At 36.4% G+C, this 20,588-nt stretch overlaps 1 protein-coding gene across 9 annotated transcripts in view; it reads left to right on the top strand.

Annotated features, from left to right (window-relative positions):
• The window catches only part of NCOA1 (nuclear receptor coactivator 1), a 291,562-nt gene that overhangs the window by 78,633 nt on the left and 192,341 nt on the right, over positions 1 to 20,588 (top strand). For 8 of the 9 annotated variants that reach the window (XM_058426443.1, XM_032172384.2, XM_032172388.2 and 5 more), the window contains one exon: positions 12,848 to 12,932. The exons of the other annotated variant lie outside the window; for it this stretch is intronic. The gene's annotated coding sequence lies outside the window, so the exon portion shown is untranslated. The remainder of the gene's footprint in view (positions 1 to 12,847; positions 12,933 to 20,588) is intronic. 9 annotated transcript variants of the gene reach the window in all.

Consider the following 20,588-nt stretch of genomic DNA (forward strand, 5'->3'; position numbering starts at 1 on the left):
TTTATATTTAATCCCTCTACTCCAGTCTTTCTTTTGTTTCTCTTAGTGCGCTGGCAAGGAGTTCAGCTTTTAAGGACCAGTTTTTGTGTATAATTTTGATTTTGGAAGTTGTCTTAATACATAGGGAATCCAGAGTCCAGCTGACTTTGCTCCTTTACAAATACAAGGTACTTACTAAGAGGCTAGAATTAGCTTACTGTGTATCCAGAAACCAAAGGATCAAGTGTATTATAACGGTGTTTAGTATTTTTTATTATATTTCTCTCCTGATCTGTAAGCAGTTCATTCATGGCTCATTTTACTTTTAATTACTTGATTTTATTGGTATTACTTGCTGAATTTCTTTGTGATACTTAGATAAAATTACTCCTTCCTCCCCTTAACTCCTACATGTGTTATGTAATTACCCCCTGCTTGACTTTACGTAGATTACATGAGATAATCTTAAGCAAAGCACTTAGTACACAGTTTAGCACATAATATGTATCTAGTAAATACGCTTTTTGGTTTAAGAGACAGCCACTTCATACTTTTGTTCAAAAATTGTTCTTTATTCTTTAGGTAACTTTTGAAATGGGGAGGGAAGAATATGGCTTAGTCACTTTAAGAAGTCCTAGGCCTGGGACAGGTGGGTAAAACTTGATAATGTGTTAGGGTAGTTTAATGAGTAATCTCTGTGTTCTCTTCAAGGAACTTTTTAATGATAGGCTCTGAGTTTGAGAAAGATTACTGACTTGAGTTGGTTTCCAAAAGAATACTTGTTTATTGGGGGTGAAGTGGGAACAATTTAGGGAAAACGTGACCTGTCCCAACTTCTTGAATTTTGGTTCCTCTTTAGCCAATTGCAAAGGACGTTATGACATAGTAAAATACCACAATTCATGAAAGGAGGCACATAGCCTCTAGTAAGAAAGAAAACTTTTGATTTCATTCATATGAGAGAAGGGTCACAATTACAGGTAACTTTTTCGTGAAGATTATGGAAGGTGACTCTGAAGACCTGGGATAGCTAGTTAAAAGTTTTGGTATTTTTCTGTACTCCATCACCTCCCTCTCTCCACCCGAACTGCACCTGTTGTTTTATATAGGCATATACTGAAGCAACCTTTTAACATAATCTTTAATTGTATTTTTGAAAATGATGTTAAAGTATTTGGAAACTGAAGACTGTGGCCACACAAAGTATCTTTTATTTTCCAAAGGCCAGTTATTATTATTGAGCGGCATAGCTATTGAAATTGCATCACCAGTTACTTGACTGTGTTAAAGAAAGGGATTTGCTTTTGGGGGCCCGTAGGTTATTGATAAGAGATAAAACATATTTTTTTGAATAACAAATGTGTATGACAGAAACCCACTCTCGTATCTAATCATAAAATGAAATGCTTTCCAGTGAAATCTGGATGCTCTGGAAGCCAAAAGGTGATATATAAGAGGAAGCATAATTGAGAGGTACTCAGTTTAACTTTTGTTATCAGTTACTTGGTGAAGGCATTGAAATGTTTATTGCTTTGAAGATGATCTTAAATGAGGAGGCATAGTTAATGTGGTCTGTATAGAATGTGAGATGAAGTGAATTTAAGGGAAAAGAAAGCAGATTTGAGAAAAACAAAAATATAAGAAAATAGCTAATATTTAATGATTGCTGTGTATCAAGCGCTGTGATAGATGCTTTATACATATTTTCAGATACTGTCCCAATAACCATTTAGGTGTAAGTTACTAAATAGCTATTAAAGTTTTTGAGAATTTTTGACATTTGTTGAAATTAGAAATTCCTTACATTATTAAGAAACACTCTTTGGTTGACCTTTGCAAGCCCAGCAAACCCAGAGTTAGATAAAGGTACAAAATCGAGACTCTCTGTCCTTAATCTTCATATCGTATGGATGCATTTAATGCTAGTAAAAATTGTAAGCCTGAATAAATGTAGTGTAAAACCTGCGTTGATGATTTGGGGTTTATTTAGTTATTTATGAAGCTTTTATCTAAATTTGGGATTAAGTTGATTTTTCCAGTTTTCCAGTCAATGCAACATTTAAAAAAATCAATTTTAGATTAAACCACAAAGGAAAATCTCAGTAAATTCCAGAAAAGCTGAAACTACATATGTCCATTCTCTGACTGCAACAGAAATTTAAAATGTACAACTTTAACCATTTGGACAAACCAAACAAAAAAATTGCTTAAATAAATACCGGGTCAAACAGGAGATCAAATATACAATAAGTGGTCATTTAGCACCTGAAATGAGATTCAGGCTAGGACTCATACTGTGCTTAGAAGTAGATTAATAGTCTTTGTTAATGAATGAAATAAATGTACTAAGCACTATACCTTAGAATTTAGTAAAACAAACGGACTCAACAAAATAAATGCCTAGGAGAAAGGGAAGATACTAATAAGATAATAGCAGAAATAGGTGAATTAAAAAACAGAAACCACAGAAATGAAAAATCTAAAAGCTACTTCTTAGGGTTGAAAAACAAAATAGAAAAGTATCTGACAAATCTTACCAAGGAAAAGATGGAAAACCAAAATTAAGTTTATAAAGCAGATATAAGAATAGAAAAGATGTTTAAAAAATAGTAAGTGAATACTGTTTATTAACTCTAAGCTGATTTATTTGAAATGAATTATGGAACACTCAAGCTGATTTAAGAAAGTTGGTCTGGAGCTACATCCAGCTATCTCTAGAACCAATTTTTGCCAGTTAAGTCTTTTTAGTTTTCAAGGAACATATAATTCCTATGGTGAGAACTATTTTAGAGATTATAAAAAAGATGGAAATATGCCCAATTAATATTATAAAATCAGTATGACTCTTTTAATGGTTCAGCGGAGTAAAACTCTTTTGGGGGAGGATACTGCTTTTTTTTTAGTTTCTATTGTAAGCACAGATTTTTTTCTTGAAATTAAAACAATTGAGAAAAGAAAAAACCAGAAACTCAAAACTTAAAAGATATCGTTTATATTTATTAACATATTTACCATTGCTGGCACTCTCCTTTGTGTAGATCAAAATTTGGACCTGATAATCTTTTTCTTCTGCCTAAAAATCATTTCTTTTAAGTGCATAATCTGCTGCTAATGGATTTTTCTCAGCTGTTGTCTGAAAATATTTCCACCTTCATTTTGAAATATATTTTAATAGGGTATAGAATTTGAGGTTGACAGGTTTCCCCCCCTTCCAATCTTGTTCCATTGTTTTCTTATTTGTATAATTTCTGATGAGAAGTTTGCTGTCATGCATACCTTTGTTTTTCTATACACAATCTTTTTTCCTCTTCTGGCAGTCTTTAACATTTCTTTCCCCCCTAATCACTGGTTTTCAACAATTTGATTATGATAATTGTTGGTCTGGTTTTCTTTGTTTATCCTGCTTGGATTTTGTTGAGCCTCTTATGAATCTGTAAGTTTCTGGTTTTGATAGCATTTGAAAAAATTATGCTCATTATTTCTTCAAATATGTTTTTTATCTTTTTTTTCCTCTATTTTTCAGACCTCAGTTACATCGATCTTAGCTTGTTTGTATGTTGCTGCAAATCAGTGGTATTCACTTCAATTATTTTTGTATTTTTCTCCTTTGTGCTTCATTTTGAAATCTTCTATTGCTGTATCTTTAAGTTAACTAACTGTTAAATCTGCTGTCAATCCTATGCAGTGTATTTTTCATTTCAGATTTTGTATTTTTAATTTCTAGAAGCTCCAATTGGACCTAAAAAAAGTCTTGCATTTCTGTGTTCAACACTTCCATATCTTTTTCTGCTTTCTTGAATGTATTGAGAATATGTATAACTCTTTTGGCATCTCTGTTTGCTAAGTTCTCTGTCAGTTCTTGGTCTGTTTTTATTGATATTCTCCTGGTTATAGGTTATATTTACACGTCTGGTAAATTTTGATTGTCAGACATTGTAAATTTCATGTTACTGGATGCTAGGTTTTATGATAAAGAGGCCGTTTTTTTTCTTTTTTCTTTTTCTTTTTTTTTTTTTTTTTGAGACGGAGTCTCGCTTCATCACCCAGGCTGGCATGCAGTGGTGCAGTCTTGGCTCACTGCAACCTCCGCCTCCCAGGTTCACGCCATTCTCCTGCCTCAGCCTCCTGAGTAGCTGAGACTACAGGCGCCCACCACCATGCCTGGCTAATTTTTTGTATTTTTAGTAGAGACGGGGTTTCACGGTGTTAGCCAGGATGGTCTCGATCTCCTGACCTCGTGATCCACCCACCTGGGCCTCCCAAAGTGCTGGGGTTACAGATGTGAGCCACCGCACCTGGCCGAAGAGGCCATTCTTTTAAGTAATGTTGGTCTAAGTTTTTGGCATGCAGTTAAATTTTTTTTGATGCCCTTTAAGACTTGTTTTGTTTTAAGGAAGCTTTGTTAGGGTGAGTCAGGAGCAGTGAGTAGACTTTCCTCCTAGAGCTAATTTAGAAGTTGATACTCTTCTGAGGACTTTACATGATATTTCATGGATTAGGAGGTCTTTTCACTCTACCCTATTGGAATACAAACTATTCATAGCCTTGTATGAGAGTTTCAGAAATTATTTGGCCTGTGTTTTTTTTGTGTGTGTGTGTTTGTTTTTTTTTTTGGTTTGCTAGTCCTTTCTCCAACCTCAGGTGGTTTCCTTCCGGACAGGACATATCAGCACTCTCCCAGCAGCTTGTGGGAACTCCTTTGCATGTCTCCAAGGCACTGTCTCTGTATGTAGTTTCTTTCTGTTAGGCTAGTCCACAAATTCTGGCTGCCTTGGCCCCACTAAGTGTCAATCTTTGTGACCTCAACTCTTTGAGACTGTGAGGTTCTGTTTGAGCCCCATCTCCCATCTGTACACCATATCCTGTAAATTGCTTCAAGGGTGTGAGGTCAGGCAAATGTAGGACTCACATCATTTTTTCATCTTTTCTCAGGGATCCCACTCCTGCTGTGACTGTTATCTAATATCTAAAAGCCATCGTTTCATCTGTTTTATCCAGTTTTCTGGTAGTATAAACTGGGAGAACAAATCTAATCTCTGTTACTCCATCATGGCTATTTGTGGAAATTCTTGAGTAACTTCTTCTCCTCCTTTTTCTGTGGATTAAGATGTGGGCCTAAGTTAAAGAAGTTAAGAAACAAGTTGGTTTGATTTCAGTGTTTCAGGTATTTGGCTTGCCAGTAACTGAGGCAGAAGAGTCCCTAGTTGTCTGTAGTCCAAACTCTTTGATGATGATAAACAGATGATTTCACCTCATGCATTCCCCTCTCACTTTCACTGTCGGGAACCTACTGCAGTAGTAGGGTGGTTGATCAAGAATTACGGTATTCTGAGTCTTGGTCAATTGCCACATAGTTTAAATAAGCTCTTAGTACTTTTAACTGAATTAACACCCATACTTACTTGCTTTTTCTCAGCTATTTCTGTTTGCTGGTATTTACTTTTAATTTTATGAGTTTTTTGTTTGTTTCTGTTAGTTGCTAGTTTATCTAACTGGTTGTCATTTTTCAGCTGGATTATATTTTCTTTATATATTTTGTATTTTTCTGCATCACAGTAATGTTTAGGCTCTTGAAAGTGTTTGACCTTCATGCATTATATCTTTAGTTTTGTTATCTGTTTTTCTAATCTTGCTTTTCTCAACTCAAATGAATGAGTGAATAAATTAGTAATCGAATAAATGTAGACACATATACTCACACACAAAGTGCATTTTCTCAATTCAAACACTATTAATTGTGACATATGCCACAGATTTAATGTATTTTCATGAAAAAAGAAACATTAAGTTTATTTTTTAAATCCTTAAAGGTTTACTGACAGAAGTATACATTTATCCATATAACTTCTACCTCATCTTTTTGGGAATCATAAGATTGAGTGTAATCGTCTTCCAAATTCTGACATGCTGCTTTTCCTTACCTGTGCTTGCTTTCTTGGTCTCTTTACACATTATGATTGCCAGTATAATTTTGAGTCATATGGAAATGTGTAGAATTTAACTGCTTTTCTTTTTGGTTGAACTCATGGTTTCAGTTTTTTTATAGATAAGCCGTGAATTAAATAACTTCCTTTTTGAGTCAGCTGGAAACTTTTGACAGATTGATATCCAGTACTTGGGTGATAGTACTTTGTAAAATGCAAATTAGTCACACCAGTGTCTTCCAGCTCTGATAATTCTATCATCTGTTTTGAGAGATTGTGCAGTTTTTACTGCTTTTAATTGCCCTTGCTTGGCTTGCAACAGACAACTTTTGCATCACAATAGCTTTTTATTTCAGTGCTTTGACACGGCTCAGTCTTTCTGAAAACATTTTCAAGCAAGTTATGCTTTCAAATTTAAGTTAAAATTCAACTGCATCTGAGTTTACCTATGCAGTTAACTCAGCTGTGGTCATAGTTGGATTGACAGATAGATACCTTCTATGGGAATGTATTTTCCATAGGTTTACACATGGATAGGCAGTGACATACCTCACAACTTATTCTTTTGCTTGGCTACTGGCAAATTTTTTTGGATTTTAATTCTGATACTGCTAGTTTCAGAAACCTGAAAATATTATTTTAAGAAAAACAAGTATCTTTAGTATTGAGAAAATCTAGTTTAGTAATTTAGTATACAATGAGCAAGCATAAAATCTGTCAGTGGTAGAATTGTTTAATAAGTTTTGGGATGATCAGATGGCAGTTAGGAAAGTTCATGTAGAGACTTTTCATATGCAAATGTTATGGTTGACCTTTTTAAATTGGAAAAACTAGTGAAACTGTGCAAAGAGTAGTAATCTTCTAAAGTAAGAAGACTGTAAAGAAGTGATTATAAAAACTAAGCACATCTGTATGAAGAAAACCAACACAATTAAAACTAAAAAGAAAAATAACAAAGTGGAAAACAAATATGACCTTACCTGATTACTGTATTATGAAAATATTTACAACACTAAGATCCCGGTAACTACATTAATAAAGGACATGCCCATTAGCTCATAAGGAAAAGAGTTCAACATCATTGGTAATGAAAAACAATAGTGAATAACTTTTTTTATACTTATTGAGTAACCATAATAAAGAAGTCCATAGGGAATCAAGTACTCATGCATTGCTTTTGGAATTGGAACAACTCATTTGAGAGGCAGTATGGTAATATATATCTTAAAAACCGTAAACATATCTAAGGGCACAGATTAATGATCTTACTCTTGGGAATTGACCCTAAGTAAATAAAGAATAAAAAAAGCTGTATTAGAGCTGCATTCACAATACTATTACTTATGATAGTAAAAGCTGAAGACAACCTAATTGGTCAACAGGGAAAATTTTGATATATTATGCTAAATTAATACCTGAATAGTTCATATCCATTACATGTAAGTGTAAGCACTGTGACAACAGGGACTGAATCTTTTTTTGTTCTCTGCTGTAAAACCAGTGCTTAGAAAAGTTTGGCATGTGGTGGGTACTGAAAAATTATTAGTATTTTTTTTAAATGAACAACAGAATAATGTTGAGTTAAAAAAGAATTTAAAACATGCACATACAGAACCTGTTCTCAGATACCTTAATGAGTAAGGGAGATGGGAAACAAGTAGGTTGATGAAGAGTTTTTAGAGGAATTCGAACTGGGGTTTGCAAGTTTAGTAGAATATGGATTCTCTTGGGAGCCAGGAGGTGGGAGTGCTACTCCAGGAAGAGGGATTTATCTGAGGAAAGACCTGACAGTAGAAATTGACTGGAGAATAAGGCTGGAGGTTAGGCATATATAAGGACAGAATTCTGAGTGGACATGTAGCTAATGAGGTGGGACTTTATTCTTCTGTATAAGAAGTCATTGATGCTTTTTCAACAGAGTTTGATATTGAAAGAGCTATATAATTCAAGGAGTTAATCCGCCTTTGCCATATAAGACAGGTTCACTCAGTTAAACCAGAGGTCCCCAAACCGCGATGAGAGATTGTTGAAGTTCATGGTTACCAAGGTAGCTAGAGCTTGAGTGGCTAAGACAGTCACAGAGAAGTGAGCCTAGAAGTCTGAACCATGTTTCCCTTAAGAGTTGTCACAGCTTAGTAAGCAACACAAACCAATAAGCAGGAAAGTTGAGCAGAAAGTGGCTGCTAACAAACTAAGCTCAGCAGAGTTTTCAGCAGTTTCATGGTGCTAGAGATAGAGGCGTCCTGGTAAACACCATAGGTTGAACAACTGCATCCTAGCAGTAAGAGTAAACCAGAAGTAGACTAGGTCTTAATAAGATTGAAAACAAGCTTCAAGTTAGCTTGATCTCTGATTTGATTAGCTCCCGCTGCCAACCAGAAAGTAAAGAAACTCTTCAATTGAAGATACATTTCACATCCTTTATAGTTTTTAATGATACAGTGTTTGACGTTGAGTCCCCAGATTCCAGACATGCCAAGAACCAGGAACAAGAGAAAAAACAGATGGAAAAATAGACACAGATGATCAGGTGTGGATGTCAGTAAAAAATGTTGTGCCACTTCTTTCATTTCTCCTTTGTTTCTGATGAGATGTCTGCTGTCATTTGAATTATTTTCTCTTATAGGTAAATTATCGTTTCTCTCTTACTGTTTTTGTTACATTTTCTGTGTCTTTAGCTTTCAGAAGTTTAACTATGATATGCTTTGATGTGGATTGCTTTGGGTTTATCCTGTTTATGGTTCACTCAGCTTCTTGAATCTGTAAATTTGTGTGTTTTGCCAAAATGGAAAGTTGTCTGGTTTTTTTCTTAGAGCACTTTTTCAGCCGTGCCCACTTTCTTCTCTCCTTGTTGGACTCCATGGCAGAAGATAGATCTTTTGTTATAGTCACACAGGTCTTCAGGCTCTAATTATTTGTTTACAGGCTACTCTTTCTCTGTTGTTTAGACTGGATAGTATCTATTGTTCTATATTCTGGTTCAGTAATTCTTTCGTCTGTCCCTTCCATTCTACTGTTGCATCCATCCATTACATCTTTTGTTTCACCTATTTTTCAGTTCTGAATTTTCCATTTGGTTCTTCTCTATATCTTTTCTTTCTTTGCAGTATGTTCTTTATATCTTGCTTTGTTTTTGAGACTCTCAATTATTTTGTTGTTTCAAGTATGTCTGTAATGGCTCCTTGAGTCATTTTTATGACAGCTGCTTAAAAATGTTTTTCAGATAATTTTAACACCTCCATCATCTTGGTATTGGCATCTGTGGATTGCCTTTTTTCATTCTCTTTGAGATATTCCTGGATCTTGGTATGATGAGTGATTTTTATTTGATACCTGGACATTTTTAGTATTACATGCTGACACTCTGGGTCTTATTTAAATGTTCTGATTTAGTTGGCTTCCTCTGGCCCTGCCCCCGCATGCAAAGGAGGGAAGCCTCATCACTTTCCTGTGGGGATACAAGTCCAGGTTCTCTACTTTGCCTCTCTTGACACTCAATTTAGGGAGATATTCTTTGTTACTGCTGGTCATGGATGGGAGCTCTGGCCCCCACTGATTTCTCCCTGGCTGGGAGGGGCAGGAATATGTCATTATGGTTCCCCACATATCCTCCACAGGGTGATAGTCTCTTTACTGTATGATGGTGAAAGGCCTGACTCTCTACTAGGCTTCTCCAAAAACAGCCTGTGGCAGAAAGAGAGAAGGGTACCTTGTTATTACTAGGTGAAGGTCCAAGCTCTCCATGTGGTCTTCACTGACACTGTGGAAAAGGAGGTCTCATTATCACATGGCGAGGACTGGCTCCCTACCGGCCTTCTCTGACATCACCGTTGTGGGGAGAATTGAGTGCCTTATTACAGCTGGAGGAGAGCAGACACCTAGGCTCCCTACTTCACCTTTGCTGGTGGGGGTGGGAGCTACAGGCACAGAGCTGTTTTTTACTTTTGTTTTTGTGTTTTTGGTGATGTTTGGCTAGGTATAATGGCCTCTGTCTGGATTGTCTATTTCCTTATTCTTTGCCTAGAGAGAACAAGATTTTGTTTTGTTTGGCTGGTTGGTTTTGAGGGGAGTCTGGGCCTATGGGTTTTTTTGGGCTGCCAGCTTCTTCAGCTTCAAGGTCACGATATATAACAGAAACAGAAAACTACAGGCCAATATTCCTGATAAACACAGATGCAAAAATCCTCAACGAAATACTAGGAAACTGAATCCAACAGCACATCAAAAAGATTACACACCATGCCTAAGTGGGATTTATCCTAGAAATGGTTCAACATATGCAAATCAATAAAAGTGATTCATCATATCAACAGAATGAAGTACAAAACCATATGATCACCCAATAGATGTAGAAAAAATCATTTGATAAAATTTAACATCCCTTCATGCTAAATCTCTCAACAAATTAGACATAGAAGGAATATATCTCAATACAGTTAAAGGCCATATATGACAGACCCACAGCTAACATTATACTGAATGGGGAAATGTTGAAAGTTTTTCCTTTAAGGAAAGGAATAAGACAAGGATGCCCACTTTCATCACTCTTATTCAACATAGTACTGGAAGTCTTAGCCAGAGCAAATAAGCAAGAGAAAGAAATAGAGGGCATATACATTGGAAAAGAGGAAGTCAAATTGTCTGCAGATGACATAATCTTATATATAGAAAAACCTAGAAACTCCACTTTTTTGTAATCAGTTTTAAAATTGATAAACGAATTCAGTAAAGTTGTAGGATACAAAATCAACATACAAAAATCAGTAGCATTTCTATACATGAGTAATGAACTAGCCTGGAAAAGAAAGCAGTACTATTTACAGTAACTACAAAACACCCCACCTAGGAATAAATTTAACCAAGGAGGTGAAATATCTCCACAATAAAAACTGCAAAACACTGATGAAATAAATTGAAGAGGACATACAAAAAATGGGAACATATTTCATGTTCATGGATTAACAAAGAGCTAATATTGTCAAAATGACCATACTACCCAAAGCAATGTACAGATTCAACACAAGCCCTATCAAAATACCAATGACATTCTTCACAAAAATAGAAAAAAAGATCCTAAAATGTGTATGAAACCACAGATGATCCTAAATAGGCAAAGAATTCCTGAGGGGTGGGAGAGGACCTTGGAGGCATCACATTATCTGACTTCAAAATATACTGCAAAGCAGTAGTAACCCAAACAGCATGCACTGGCATAAAAACAGACACATAGACCAATGGAGCAGAAGAAAATCCAGAAATAAATCTGCATATTTATAGCCAACTGATTTTTAACAGAGGCACCAAGAACATACATTCGGGAAAAGACAAGCCTCTTCAATAAATGGGGCTGGGAAAACTGGATATCCATATGCAGAAGAATGAAACGAGACCCTCATCTCTCATCGTGTATAAAAATCAACTCCAACTGGTTTACGACTTAAATGTAAAATCTGAAATGCTTCAGGACATTTATCTGGGCAAAGATTTCATAGCTAAGACTTCAAATGCACAGGTGCAACAAAACAACAATAGACAAATGGTATTATATCAAGCTAAAAAACCTCACAGCAGAGAAAACAATCAACAGAGTAAAGGGACAACCTGAAGAATGGGAAAAAATATTTGCAAACTATTCTTCTGATAAGAGATTAATATCAAAAATAAGTAAGAAACTCAACAGCAAAAAGCCAATAATTCAGTTAAGAAATAGGCTAATGATCTGACTAGACATTTCTCAAAAGGAATATGTGAAAGGCCAACAAATATATGGAAAAAATATTAAACTTCAGTAATCATCAGGGAAATGAAAATCAAAACCATGATGAGGATTATTTCACCTCAGAATGGCTATTATCAAAAAGACAAAAAATAAATGCTGGCAAGGATGTGGAGGAAAGGGTGCTCATACGCTATTTGTAGCAATGTAAATTAGAACCACCATTATGCAAAACAGTGTGGATACTCCTCAAAACTAAAAATAGAACTGCCATGTGTTTCAGCAATCCCACTACTAGGTATTTACCCAAAGTAAAGGATAACAGTATGTCGAAGAGATATCTATATTCCCATGTTTATTGCAGCATATCACAGTAACCAAGATATGGAATCAACCTAAATATCTATCAACAGATGAATGGATAAAGAAAATATGATATAGATACAGAATGAAATACTATTCAGCCATAAAAAAGAATGAAATCCTGTCATTTGGAGCAACGTGCATGAGCCTGGAGGACAGTATATTAAGTTAAATAAGTCAGACACAGAAAGACAAATATAGCACATTTTCACTCATATTGTGGGAGCTAAAAAAAAGTTGAGCATGTATAAGTGGAGAGTATAATTGTGGTTACTAAAGGCAGGAAGGGTAATCGGGAGGCAGGTATTGGGAGAGGTTGGATAACAGATAGAAAATTATAGGTTAGATAGGAATAAGTTCTGGTGTTCTGTAGCAACGTAGGGTGACTATCATTAACAAGAATTTAGTGTGTATCTTTAAATAGCTAGAAGAGAGGATTTTGAATGTTCCTAACACAAAGAAATGATGAATGTTTAAGGTGATTGATATGCCATTACCTGATTTGATTATTACACATTCTGTATATGTATTGAAATATCACTGTACCCCATAAATATAGTTACTAAATGTCAATTTTTTAAAAAGCTATTATTTTTCAAATGATAAAAAGTATTTTGTAGAATGTTAATTTTCTATATTCCATTTTATTAAAATATATACAATTTTGTTTTTGTTTGCTTCAAGAGAAATGTCCCAGTGTAGTTTATATACTAATTATGCATATATTGAGTTCAGAATAGTACTTTAAATATATTAAATTTATTTACTGCTCCCCCCACCCATTTTCCAAAGTAGACTACATTAATTTCATGTGATTGATCCAAGTAGATCCAATTGATTGACTTCACTGTTTTCCTAATTTCAGGTTCCAGTTACAGCTATATCAGAGAATGAATTAATCTCCTCAGAAATCACTAAATACTACTCTGAGGGGCTTAGAAATTAACAGGGTAAGTTGAATATCATCTTAAATACTATCTGGACTTTTATAGTGAATTCCTAATTTGGGCCTATAGTGTGTCAGGCAACAGTTGGACACTGGGAAGAAAATTCTTTCTTTTATTTTCCATGCCTGTAGTGGTTTTCAGTTTTCTTTTGGATCAGGGCCCCTTTGAGAGTCTGCTTAAAGCTGTGTATATCTTTTCACAAACGTTCACACATGTTCAGTCAGAGTTTGAAGATCTTCAAAAATTTCCTGAAGTTCACAGACCCTTGGGCAACCCTGTGCTTTGCAGTTTTTCAGACATTTTTACAGGCTTTGTTTCTATTTAAATATTACAACTCTGTGAATTAGTGGCTGGTATTGATATTTTACATTGAAGAAACCGGTGCTCAAAATGGTATGTGACTTTTCTTGTAATGCAGCTGTCAAATGTGAGGCTAGAATTGAAGACTTTCCCAAATTTTAATAATACTGTCGGCTTTTTTTAAGGTTCTTTCTTCTTAATATGTCAAATTGCTCCTTAGTAAGATTGTGTCAACCTTTCCTCATTGTCAGCAAGTGAGCATGCCTGCTTCACCACATTATCCCATTGGGTGTTCCCCCACCCTAGTGTTTGCTAAATTGGCATGTAGATAAGTGCATTTCATTTTAATTTGTTTCTTTGTTGTATTTAGAGTTCTCTATCCACTTATCCATTGGAGTCTTACCAATTTTTATAGCATTATATATGAATTTTGAATATATTAAGAATATTTGTCATGTTTTGTGCAAATATATTTACCCTTTCTACTTGCCTTTTTACTTTGTGATTTTTTTATGTATAGAAATTTTGAAATGTTTAAGTATTCAGATCTACTTTTTCCTCTACATTTTTTCTCTTTTTTTAGTGTAGAAATTTCCAAATGCTTGATACATCTCAGTGAATGCAGACACATTCACAGATTTTTTTTTAACATAATGGCAATCTAAAAGATTAAAAAAGGAATGCCACTTAAGTTACAGTTTTTTGACTTCTTTTTGTCATATGCTTATTGGCTATTGGTCTTTCATCTTCTTTAAATATTTTTAAGTATTTAATCTTTCATAATTTTTATAAATGATATGTAGAAATCTAGATTATTAGTTCTGATAGCATTTAGTAAATGTTTCATTTTTACCAAGATTTCAAAGTATAGTTTACCCAATGTAAGATTTTCATATACACGTGTATTTCTCTGTCTCTATTAATGTTCCTTTGATCTAATTATCTGTCACAGCATAATTATGATGTATTTTTAGTGTTATTGTAGCTTTAAAGTCCTCTTTTATTAGTTTTTCAAAACTGTTTTATTCTTTGATATTTTTCCAAATTTACTTGAGAATATATTCATCAAATTTTTAATTACGATTGCATTGAGTTAAAGATTCATTTGGGGCCAGCGGCGGTGGCTCACGCCTGTGGTCCCATCACTTTGGGAGGCTGAGGCAGGTGGATCACCTGAGCTCAGGAGTTGGAGACCAGCTTGGGCAACATGGAAAAAACCCGCCTCTACTAAAAATACAAAAAATTAGCTGGGCGTGGTGGCGGGCGCCTGTAGTCCCAGCTACTCAGGAGGCTGAGGCAGGAGAATGGCGTGAACCCGGGAGGTGGAGCTTGCAATGAGCTGAGATTGTGCCACACTGCACTCCAACCTGGGCGAAAGAGCGAGACTCCGTCTCAAAAAAAAAAAAAAATTAGCTGGGCCAGTGGTGTGTGCCTGTGGTCCCAGCTACTTGGGTGGCTGAGGTGTGAGAATTGCTTGAGCCTTTTTGTTTGTTTGTTTGTTTAAGACAAAAATCTTCCTCTCTTGCTCAGGCTGAGTGCAGTGGCATGATCTGGGCTCACTACAGCATCTACCCGTCAGGCTCAAGGGATTCTCCCAGCTCAGCCTTCCTAGCAGCTGGGACCGCAGGTGCACAGTGGCACAATCTCAGCTCACTGCAACTTCTGCCTCCATAGCTCAAGTGATCCTTCCACCTCAGCCCGAGAGTATGCCCAGCTAATTTTTGGTTTTTGTTTTTGTATAGACGGGGTTTCACCACATTGCCAAGGCTGGTCTCAAACTCTAGGCTCAAGCAGTCTGCCTGCCTTGGCCTCCCAAAGTGTTGGGATTACAGGCGTGAGCCACCATGCCTGGCCAGCTTGCTATACTTCTTTATGTTTTTTCTACACATATGCAACTTGGAATTAGATCTCTGTCCTCTCAGAGACTTTCCTTATGCTGTCTGGCTCCCAGCAGCCTCTTTTCCTAGTTTTCCTAGTCCTTTCACTAGTAGTAGGGGTTTCTTTTTCTTAAGAGTCTTAGTGTCCCCCTCCCCCACTGTTATGCCCCCAGAGATACATAGTGAAGATTCTTCCCATATTCTTCTTACTACCCTGGCCCCTTTCCCGTTTTTTAGGATAGAAGGACAGGTTTCTCTTAGGCTTTCAGATGTGCTGCCTCAGTAGTGCAGCTTCATAACTTAGACTGGCTTTGAGGCAGAGTCAGCAGAGAAGAAAAAAAAAAAAAAAAAGGAGAAAAGAAAGTGAGAACTCCCCTCGTACTGCTCCAAACCACACACTGTAGCCCACAGATGCTTGTTTTACACCCACTAGAAAGAGGGGGTTTCTCCTGGAGTTTTGCCATGTGTGTCTGCTGCCTAATTCTGGGACTCTACCCACCCTCAGGTCAAAGTGGTAGATAAAGGAAGGATTTAAAAAAAATAGTAAACTCACCGTCGTATTGGCTATTCTTCATATTTTGACTTTCTTCTCCAATGCACCTGACATTGTTATTTTTCAGTTTTCAAGAAGTTGCTTTTAGTATTCTGCCCAGAGTTTTTAGTTGTAATCAGTGAGGGAGATAGGCTGTAAAGGGCTTATTCCATCTTGACATTCACTGAAAGTCACATTATTTCATTTTGAAAATAATTTTTGTTTTTATTTTCCCAAAATTCCTCTTGTTCCTTGATTATTATAAGAACAGATTTTTGTTGTTGTTGTTCTGTGGATATATTGGCCTCTTGAATCTCTCTCAAGATACCAATAAAGTTAGGAATATTTTATTTATTTTTGTTGCCTTACTGTATTTTCTTTGGGTCATTGTGTCTCTACTTCTTCACTTTATTGCTTCTCTTGGTTTTTATTAAGTGGCCAGTGATTGTTAGCTTTCTTCTTTACAGTATTTTCAAGTAAAGGTCACAATCAGTGGTTGTCTTACTTGAATGTGCATAGCCATTGCTTGGCGGCCCAGGTAAAATGTAGATTCCTGGTCCCATGGACAAAAATCTGATTCAGTAAGTCTAGAGTAGGGCACATAAACACCTTAAATTATTTTGATGCTGATAGTTGAATGATAGCTCTTGAAATCTTGGAAACTGGTGTAATTCTGTACAGCTCATTATTCCCCTTTACAAAATATTGTCTAACCCACTGAGCATCATGGCTGACCATGGGACTCTGCAGTCGGCTTCCCGCTTGCTGTGGTGAGTGAGAGGTGGGCTTTCCCTCCCCTCCCCTCCTCTCTTTGGAGACAGGATCTCATTCTGTCACCCAGACTGGAGCACAGCAGTGCGATCATAGCTCACTGCATCCTTGACCACCCAAGATCTAGGAAACTTTCCACCTCAGCCTCCCAAGTAGCTGGGACTACAGGTGCTCGCCACCATACCCATTAATTTTTCTGTTTTTGTAGAGGTGGAGTCTCTGTATGTTGCCTAGGCTGGTGTGGAACTCCCAGCTTCAAGCAATCCTCCCACTTCAGTCTCATTGGGATTACAGCCGTGAGCTACCGTTCCTGAACTCATTTTTCTTATCATGCACTTGCAGAGACAAGGCTAATAGCAGGGCCCTGTCCCTCGGTTTCTGCTGTAGGAAAGGAATTTTTCTGCAGGGAGAGTTCTGATTAGTTCTGAGTTGCCTTCCTTTTTCCCCCCTCTCTCCAATGAGATTGTCTTTAGCCTGCTATTATCTCCATTTCAAAGTTCACACTATAAGCCCTCAGACAAAGACTTTAGACTCATGATAAATGCTATGGCTGACACTTATCATTAGAGTTGTACTGGCCGTCATTGGTGTTTTTTCACTCAGTTGTTTTGTGGCCTGCCCATACTCCCAGGCCCTTCTGACCTCAGGTCTTCAGCAGGAGAAGAGGTAGATGAATGGGCTCACTCTGCCATCTTCAATTGAATGTCCACTGTTAAGGTGATACTGGTTTCTAATGTGCAAGGTATTTCTGTTGAATTCTCAGATATAATAATCATCATGAAATCTGTAGTAGGATCACACCTTATTCATACTCAGGTGTGCAAAGAAAATATAGCTTCTTTATTTTTCTTATCTCTTCCTTTTGATGAACCCTGGTCACTGGATGGCTGGAAGAAGAGTACCAGGCTTAACTGCCATCTGGTAAACTGGGTCTTATCCAATAATTTAAATTGTTCTGTTTGGATATTTCAGCTTCTGGATACTACTCGTTCAAATATTGTCGCTTTCCTCAGACCTGCCCACAACAGAATCTAGACTTACGGGTTGGCTTGTGTGACCTTGTAGTGGTGGAAGCACACCAAGACTATCAGTCTATCTGCTATCTTCTCTGGTTTCTTACTAGTCTCTCCCTGGAATTGTGGCCACCGAGATACTACCGGAACTGTCGTTTGAGGTACTACCAGAACTGTCTGAGACCTGTTCTTTTTGCTCCTAGGATGCATTGGCCATCTTTCCTCGTGTCACAGATAGCCTGAAGTCTGGCTTGGCCCCCTGAGCCAGGTTTCTCTCTTCCAGGCCTCTTGCTATGGAATTACTTTGTCCCTCTGGCAAAGTCGTCAATCTGTATCTTAAGTTACCTTTCCCGTACTACTTTAGAGCACACAAAAATTTCCTAAGGTACATTTCCTAAATGTACCTTCTATGGCACATGAGAAATAAGGGAGATGCCAGAGCTGATCTCACATTCCTCCTCAATCTTCCTGTGTTTCTGTGCATATATTTTGGTGTGGCTATCTCCAGCTTCTGTTGAGTAGGCATAGGGAGAGGAAAAAGGTTGGTGTGTGTGTGTGTGAGAGAGAGAGAGAAAGTGTGTGTGTGTTTGTGCGCACGTGCACCATGTGGCAGGGAAGTTCCTGGAAGGCAGTTGTTTTGTACAGTCTTAGTGGGAAGTGAAGCTGGCTGTTCTAGCTCCCAGATTTCCTTACTCCGTCACACATTCTTTTCTTCTGCAGCCTCTGCCTGAAAGATGATGGGAGTATTGGTCACTTGCATCTTCTGTCTGTGTCTCACCTTTTAATCCCACAATCCTTCGTCCAGAATCAGGAGTTTGGGGCTATAATTTATACTTTTTCTAATTTATATCATCTTTCTACCCTAATTGACAGGCCCCATGTTCTAACTGTCATGAGCAGAAGGGATATCTGCTCTGTACTGTGGAAGAAACTATAATGCTACTCTTTCAATCTTGGCCAGAAAATATTAGTATCTAACAAATTCCTTCTTTGGGAAAACCAGACTTTCAAAAACTTTTATCTTACTGTAAAATTCTTTCTTTAATTCATAAGGTAAATATTAACTATTTCTTTCTCTTTTTATTTTTAAACTCTACCAAAGATATGGACGCTACTCATAGAATAGGAGGGAAGTCAGTGGAAGGAAAAGCAAATGAGAAAAGCATGTCGGTATCTTTTCATAATCATGAGAGCATGTCTACTCTCAGTACTCCCGTTTCTCAAGACTTCCTTGGCTTTTCTTACATTTACTTTTTTAATTGTAGTAGAGATTCTTATAAGATTATGTTTCTAAAACATATTGTAGTTATTTGATTTGTATTAAGCTTATAACTTTGATATTTTTAATTATAGTTTTCTCAAATAGGAAAATAGTGTGTCTGTTTTTTCAAATCTTCTTAAAATATTTATAAATAAGGTTTTACAAAATTTTGAAATGTGGATTTAATATATATGTCTCACATTCTTTTTAGGAATTTTTTTTTCTTTTTAGTTTTCAAGAGAGTAAAATCCAGGTTGCAACTCAATTTCTTCTGCCTTGTACCTCTTCCCTGCGTGGACCCATGACACTTCGTGTATTTGTCTTTTGTAGAATTCCTCATATTTGTGTTTACCAAATTGTAGTCAGCTCAATGCAGGGAATCAGACATTGCTTGTCTTTATTTGCCCTAGTGCCCAACAAATTCCTGCTCATGATAGGCATGGGGAAATCAGCAATTCCTGTGCTCCTTTCCTGATTTATTTTCTCCATAGGACTTACCATGTTCTAACATACTGTATTGTTTATTTGTTTTATTTATTGTCTGTCTCTTCTCACTGAGTTATAAATACCATGCAGGCAGAGATTTTGAACTATTTTGCTTACTACTGTATTCCTAACACCTAGTGGAGCACCTGTCATGAAGGTGACCTGTATTTGTTGAATGATTAATAAATTATCGAAATTTAGATAATTGCCTAAATTATATCATATCTATAAAATACTGTAAGTATAAACTTCTGGTATAAAAAATAGTAATGTAATTGGAAAAGTACATTAAAAGCTGGGAAGACCTTAATATATAATCTACTATCCCATCTTGTGAAATGAGCAAGAGATGAAATAATTTAAGCACAAAGCCCAAGCTAATTGTGGAAATGGACCAAGAATTTAGAACTCTTAAGTAAAACATAATAATAATGTCAGCTGGACATGTGGTAAGCAGTATATATGATTGTAGTTAAGGAAAAGTACAGGTTCTGCAATCAGACATTTCTAGGCAAGTTTCTTGATCTCTCTGTGCCTTAGTTTCCTCCCCTGCAAACTAGGAAAAAATTGTATCTTTCTTATAGATTGTTTTAAGACATCTATGAAATAAAGTGTAGTAACTCTTAGCACACTGCCTGGCATTTAGTGAAGGCTCAAAAAGTTAGCTTCCATTATTACTATTTGGAATATCTGCCATCTGTAGCTTGTGGATGTGACAGTTCTTTAGTTTTTGGTGGGGCTTTTAAAAAATAGTTTCTAAAGGCCAGGCTATCTTTTAATCTTTCCTTCAATCCCTCTAATATGCCAAACTCCCCAGTTCTCTGAATTGATGCATCTACTCTTCTCTTGGCCTAGAGAACACTCTTCTCTGACATACTTTGCTTCTTTAACACCTACTTATCTTTCAGGTCTCTTCCTATTTCTTTCATTTTTGTTTTAAGAATTTATAAATACATACAAAAGTAGAGAGTATGATGAATCCATCACCATTTCTATGTATCCATTACCCACCATCGATAGCTGTGAGGAGTCGATCTCTTCAAAAATGAAAGTTTTCTTGAAATCCCAGTAAATACCTTTTATTTTTTTCTTCCTAGCACATTAACACAATTTGCAATTATGTATTTAATGTCTCTTTTCTCCGTTAGTTTATAAGCTCCATAAAAGCTTGAGTTTTGTCTGTTTTCTTTATTGTGATATATCCAGTGTCTCATACAGTGCCTGAAACATGATAGGTTCTCAAATGTGAAAGGAATGAATTATTTAATAACTGAAAACGTCGCTAAGGGGTTTGAAAAGACGAGCATTTGATGAAAACTTTTTGAAAAAGATGGGTAAGAATGACTTAGGCAGCTTTATATTAAAACGGTAGGTACCGTTTTAGGCTCAGATTCATACACTTATTAAGCAACCTTGCGC

This window comes from Hylobates moloch, unplaced genomic scaffold (assembly GCF_009828535.3).
Source record: "Hylobates moloch isolate HMO894 unplaced genomic scaffold, HMol_V3 SCAFFOLD_13, whole genome shotgun sequence".
Lineage (NCBI taxonomy): Eukaryota > Metazoa > Chordata > Mammalia > Primates > Hylobatidae > Hylobates > Hylobates moloch.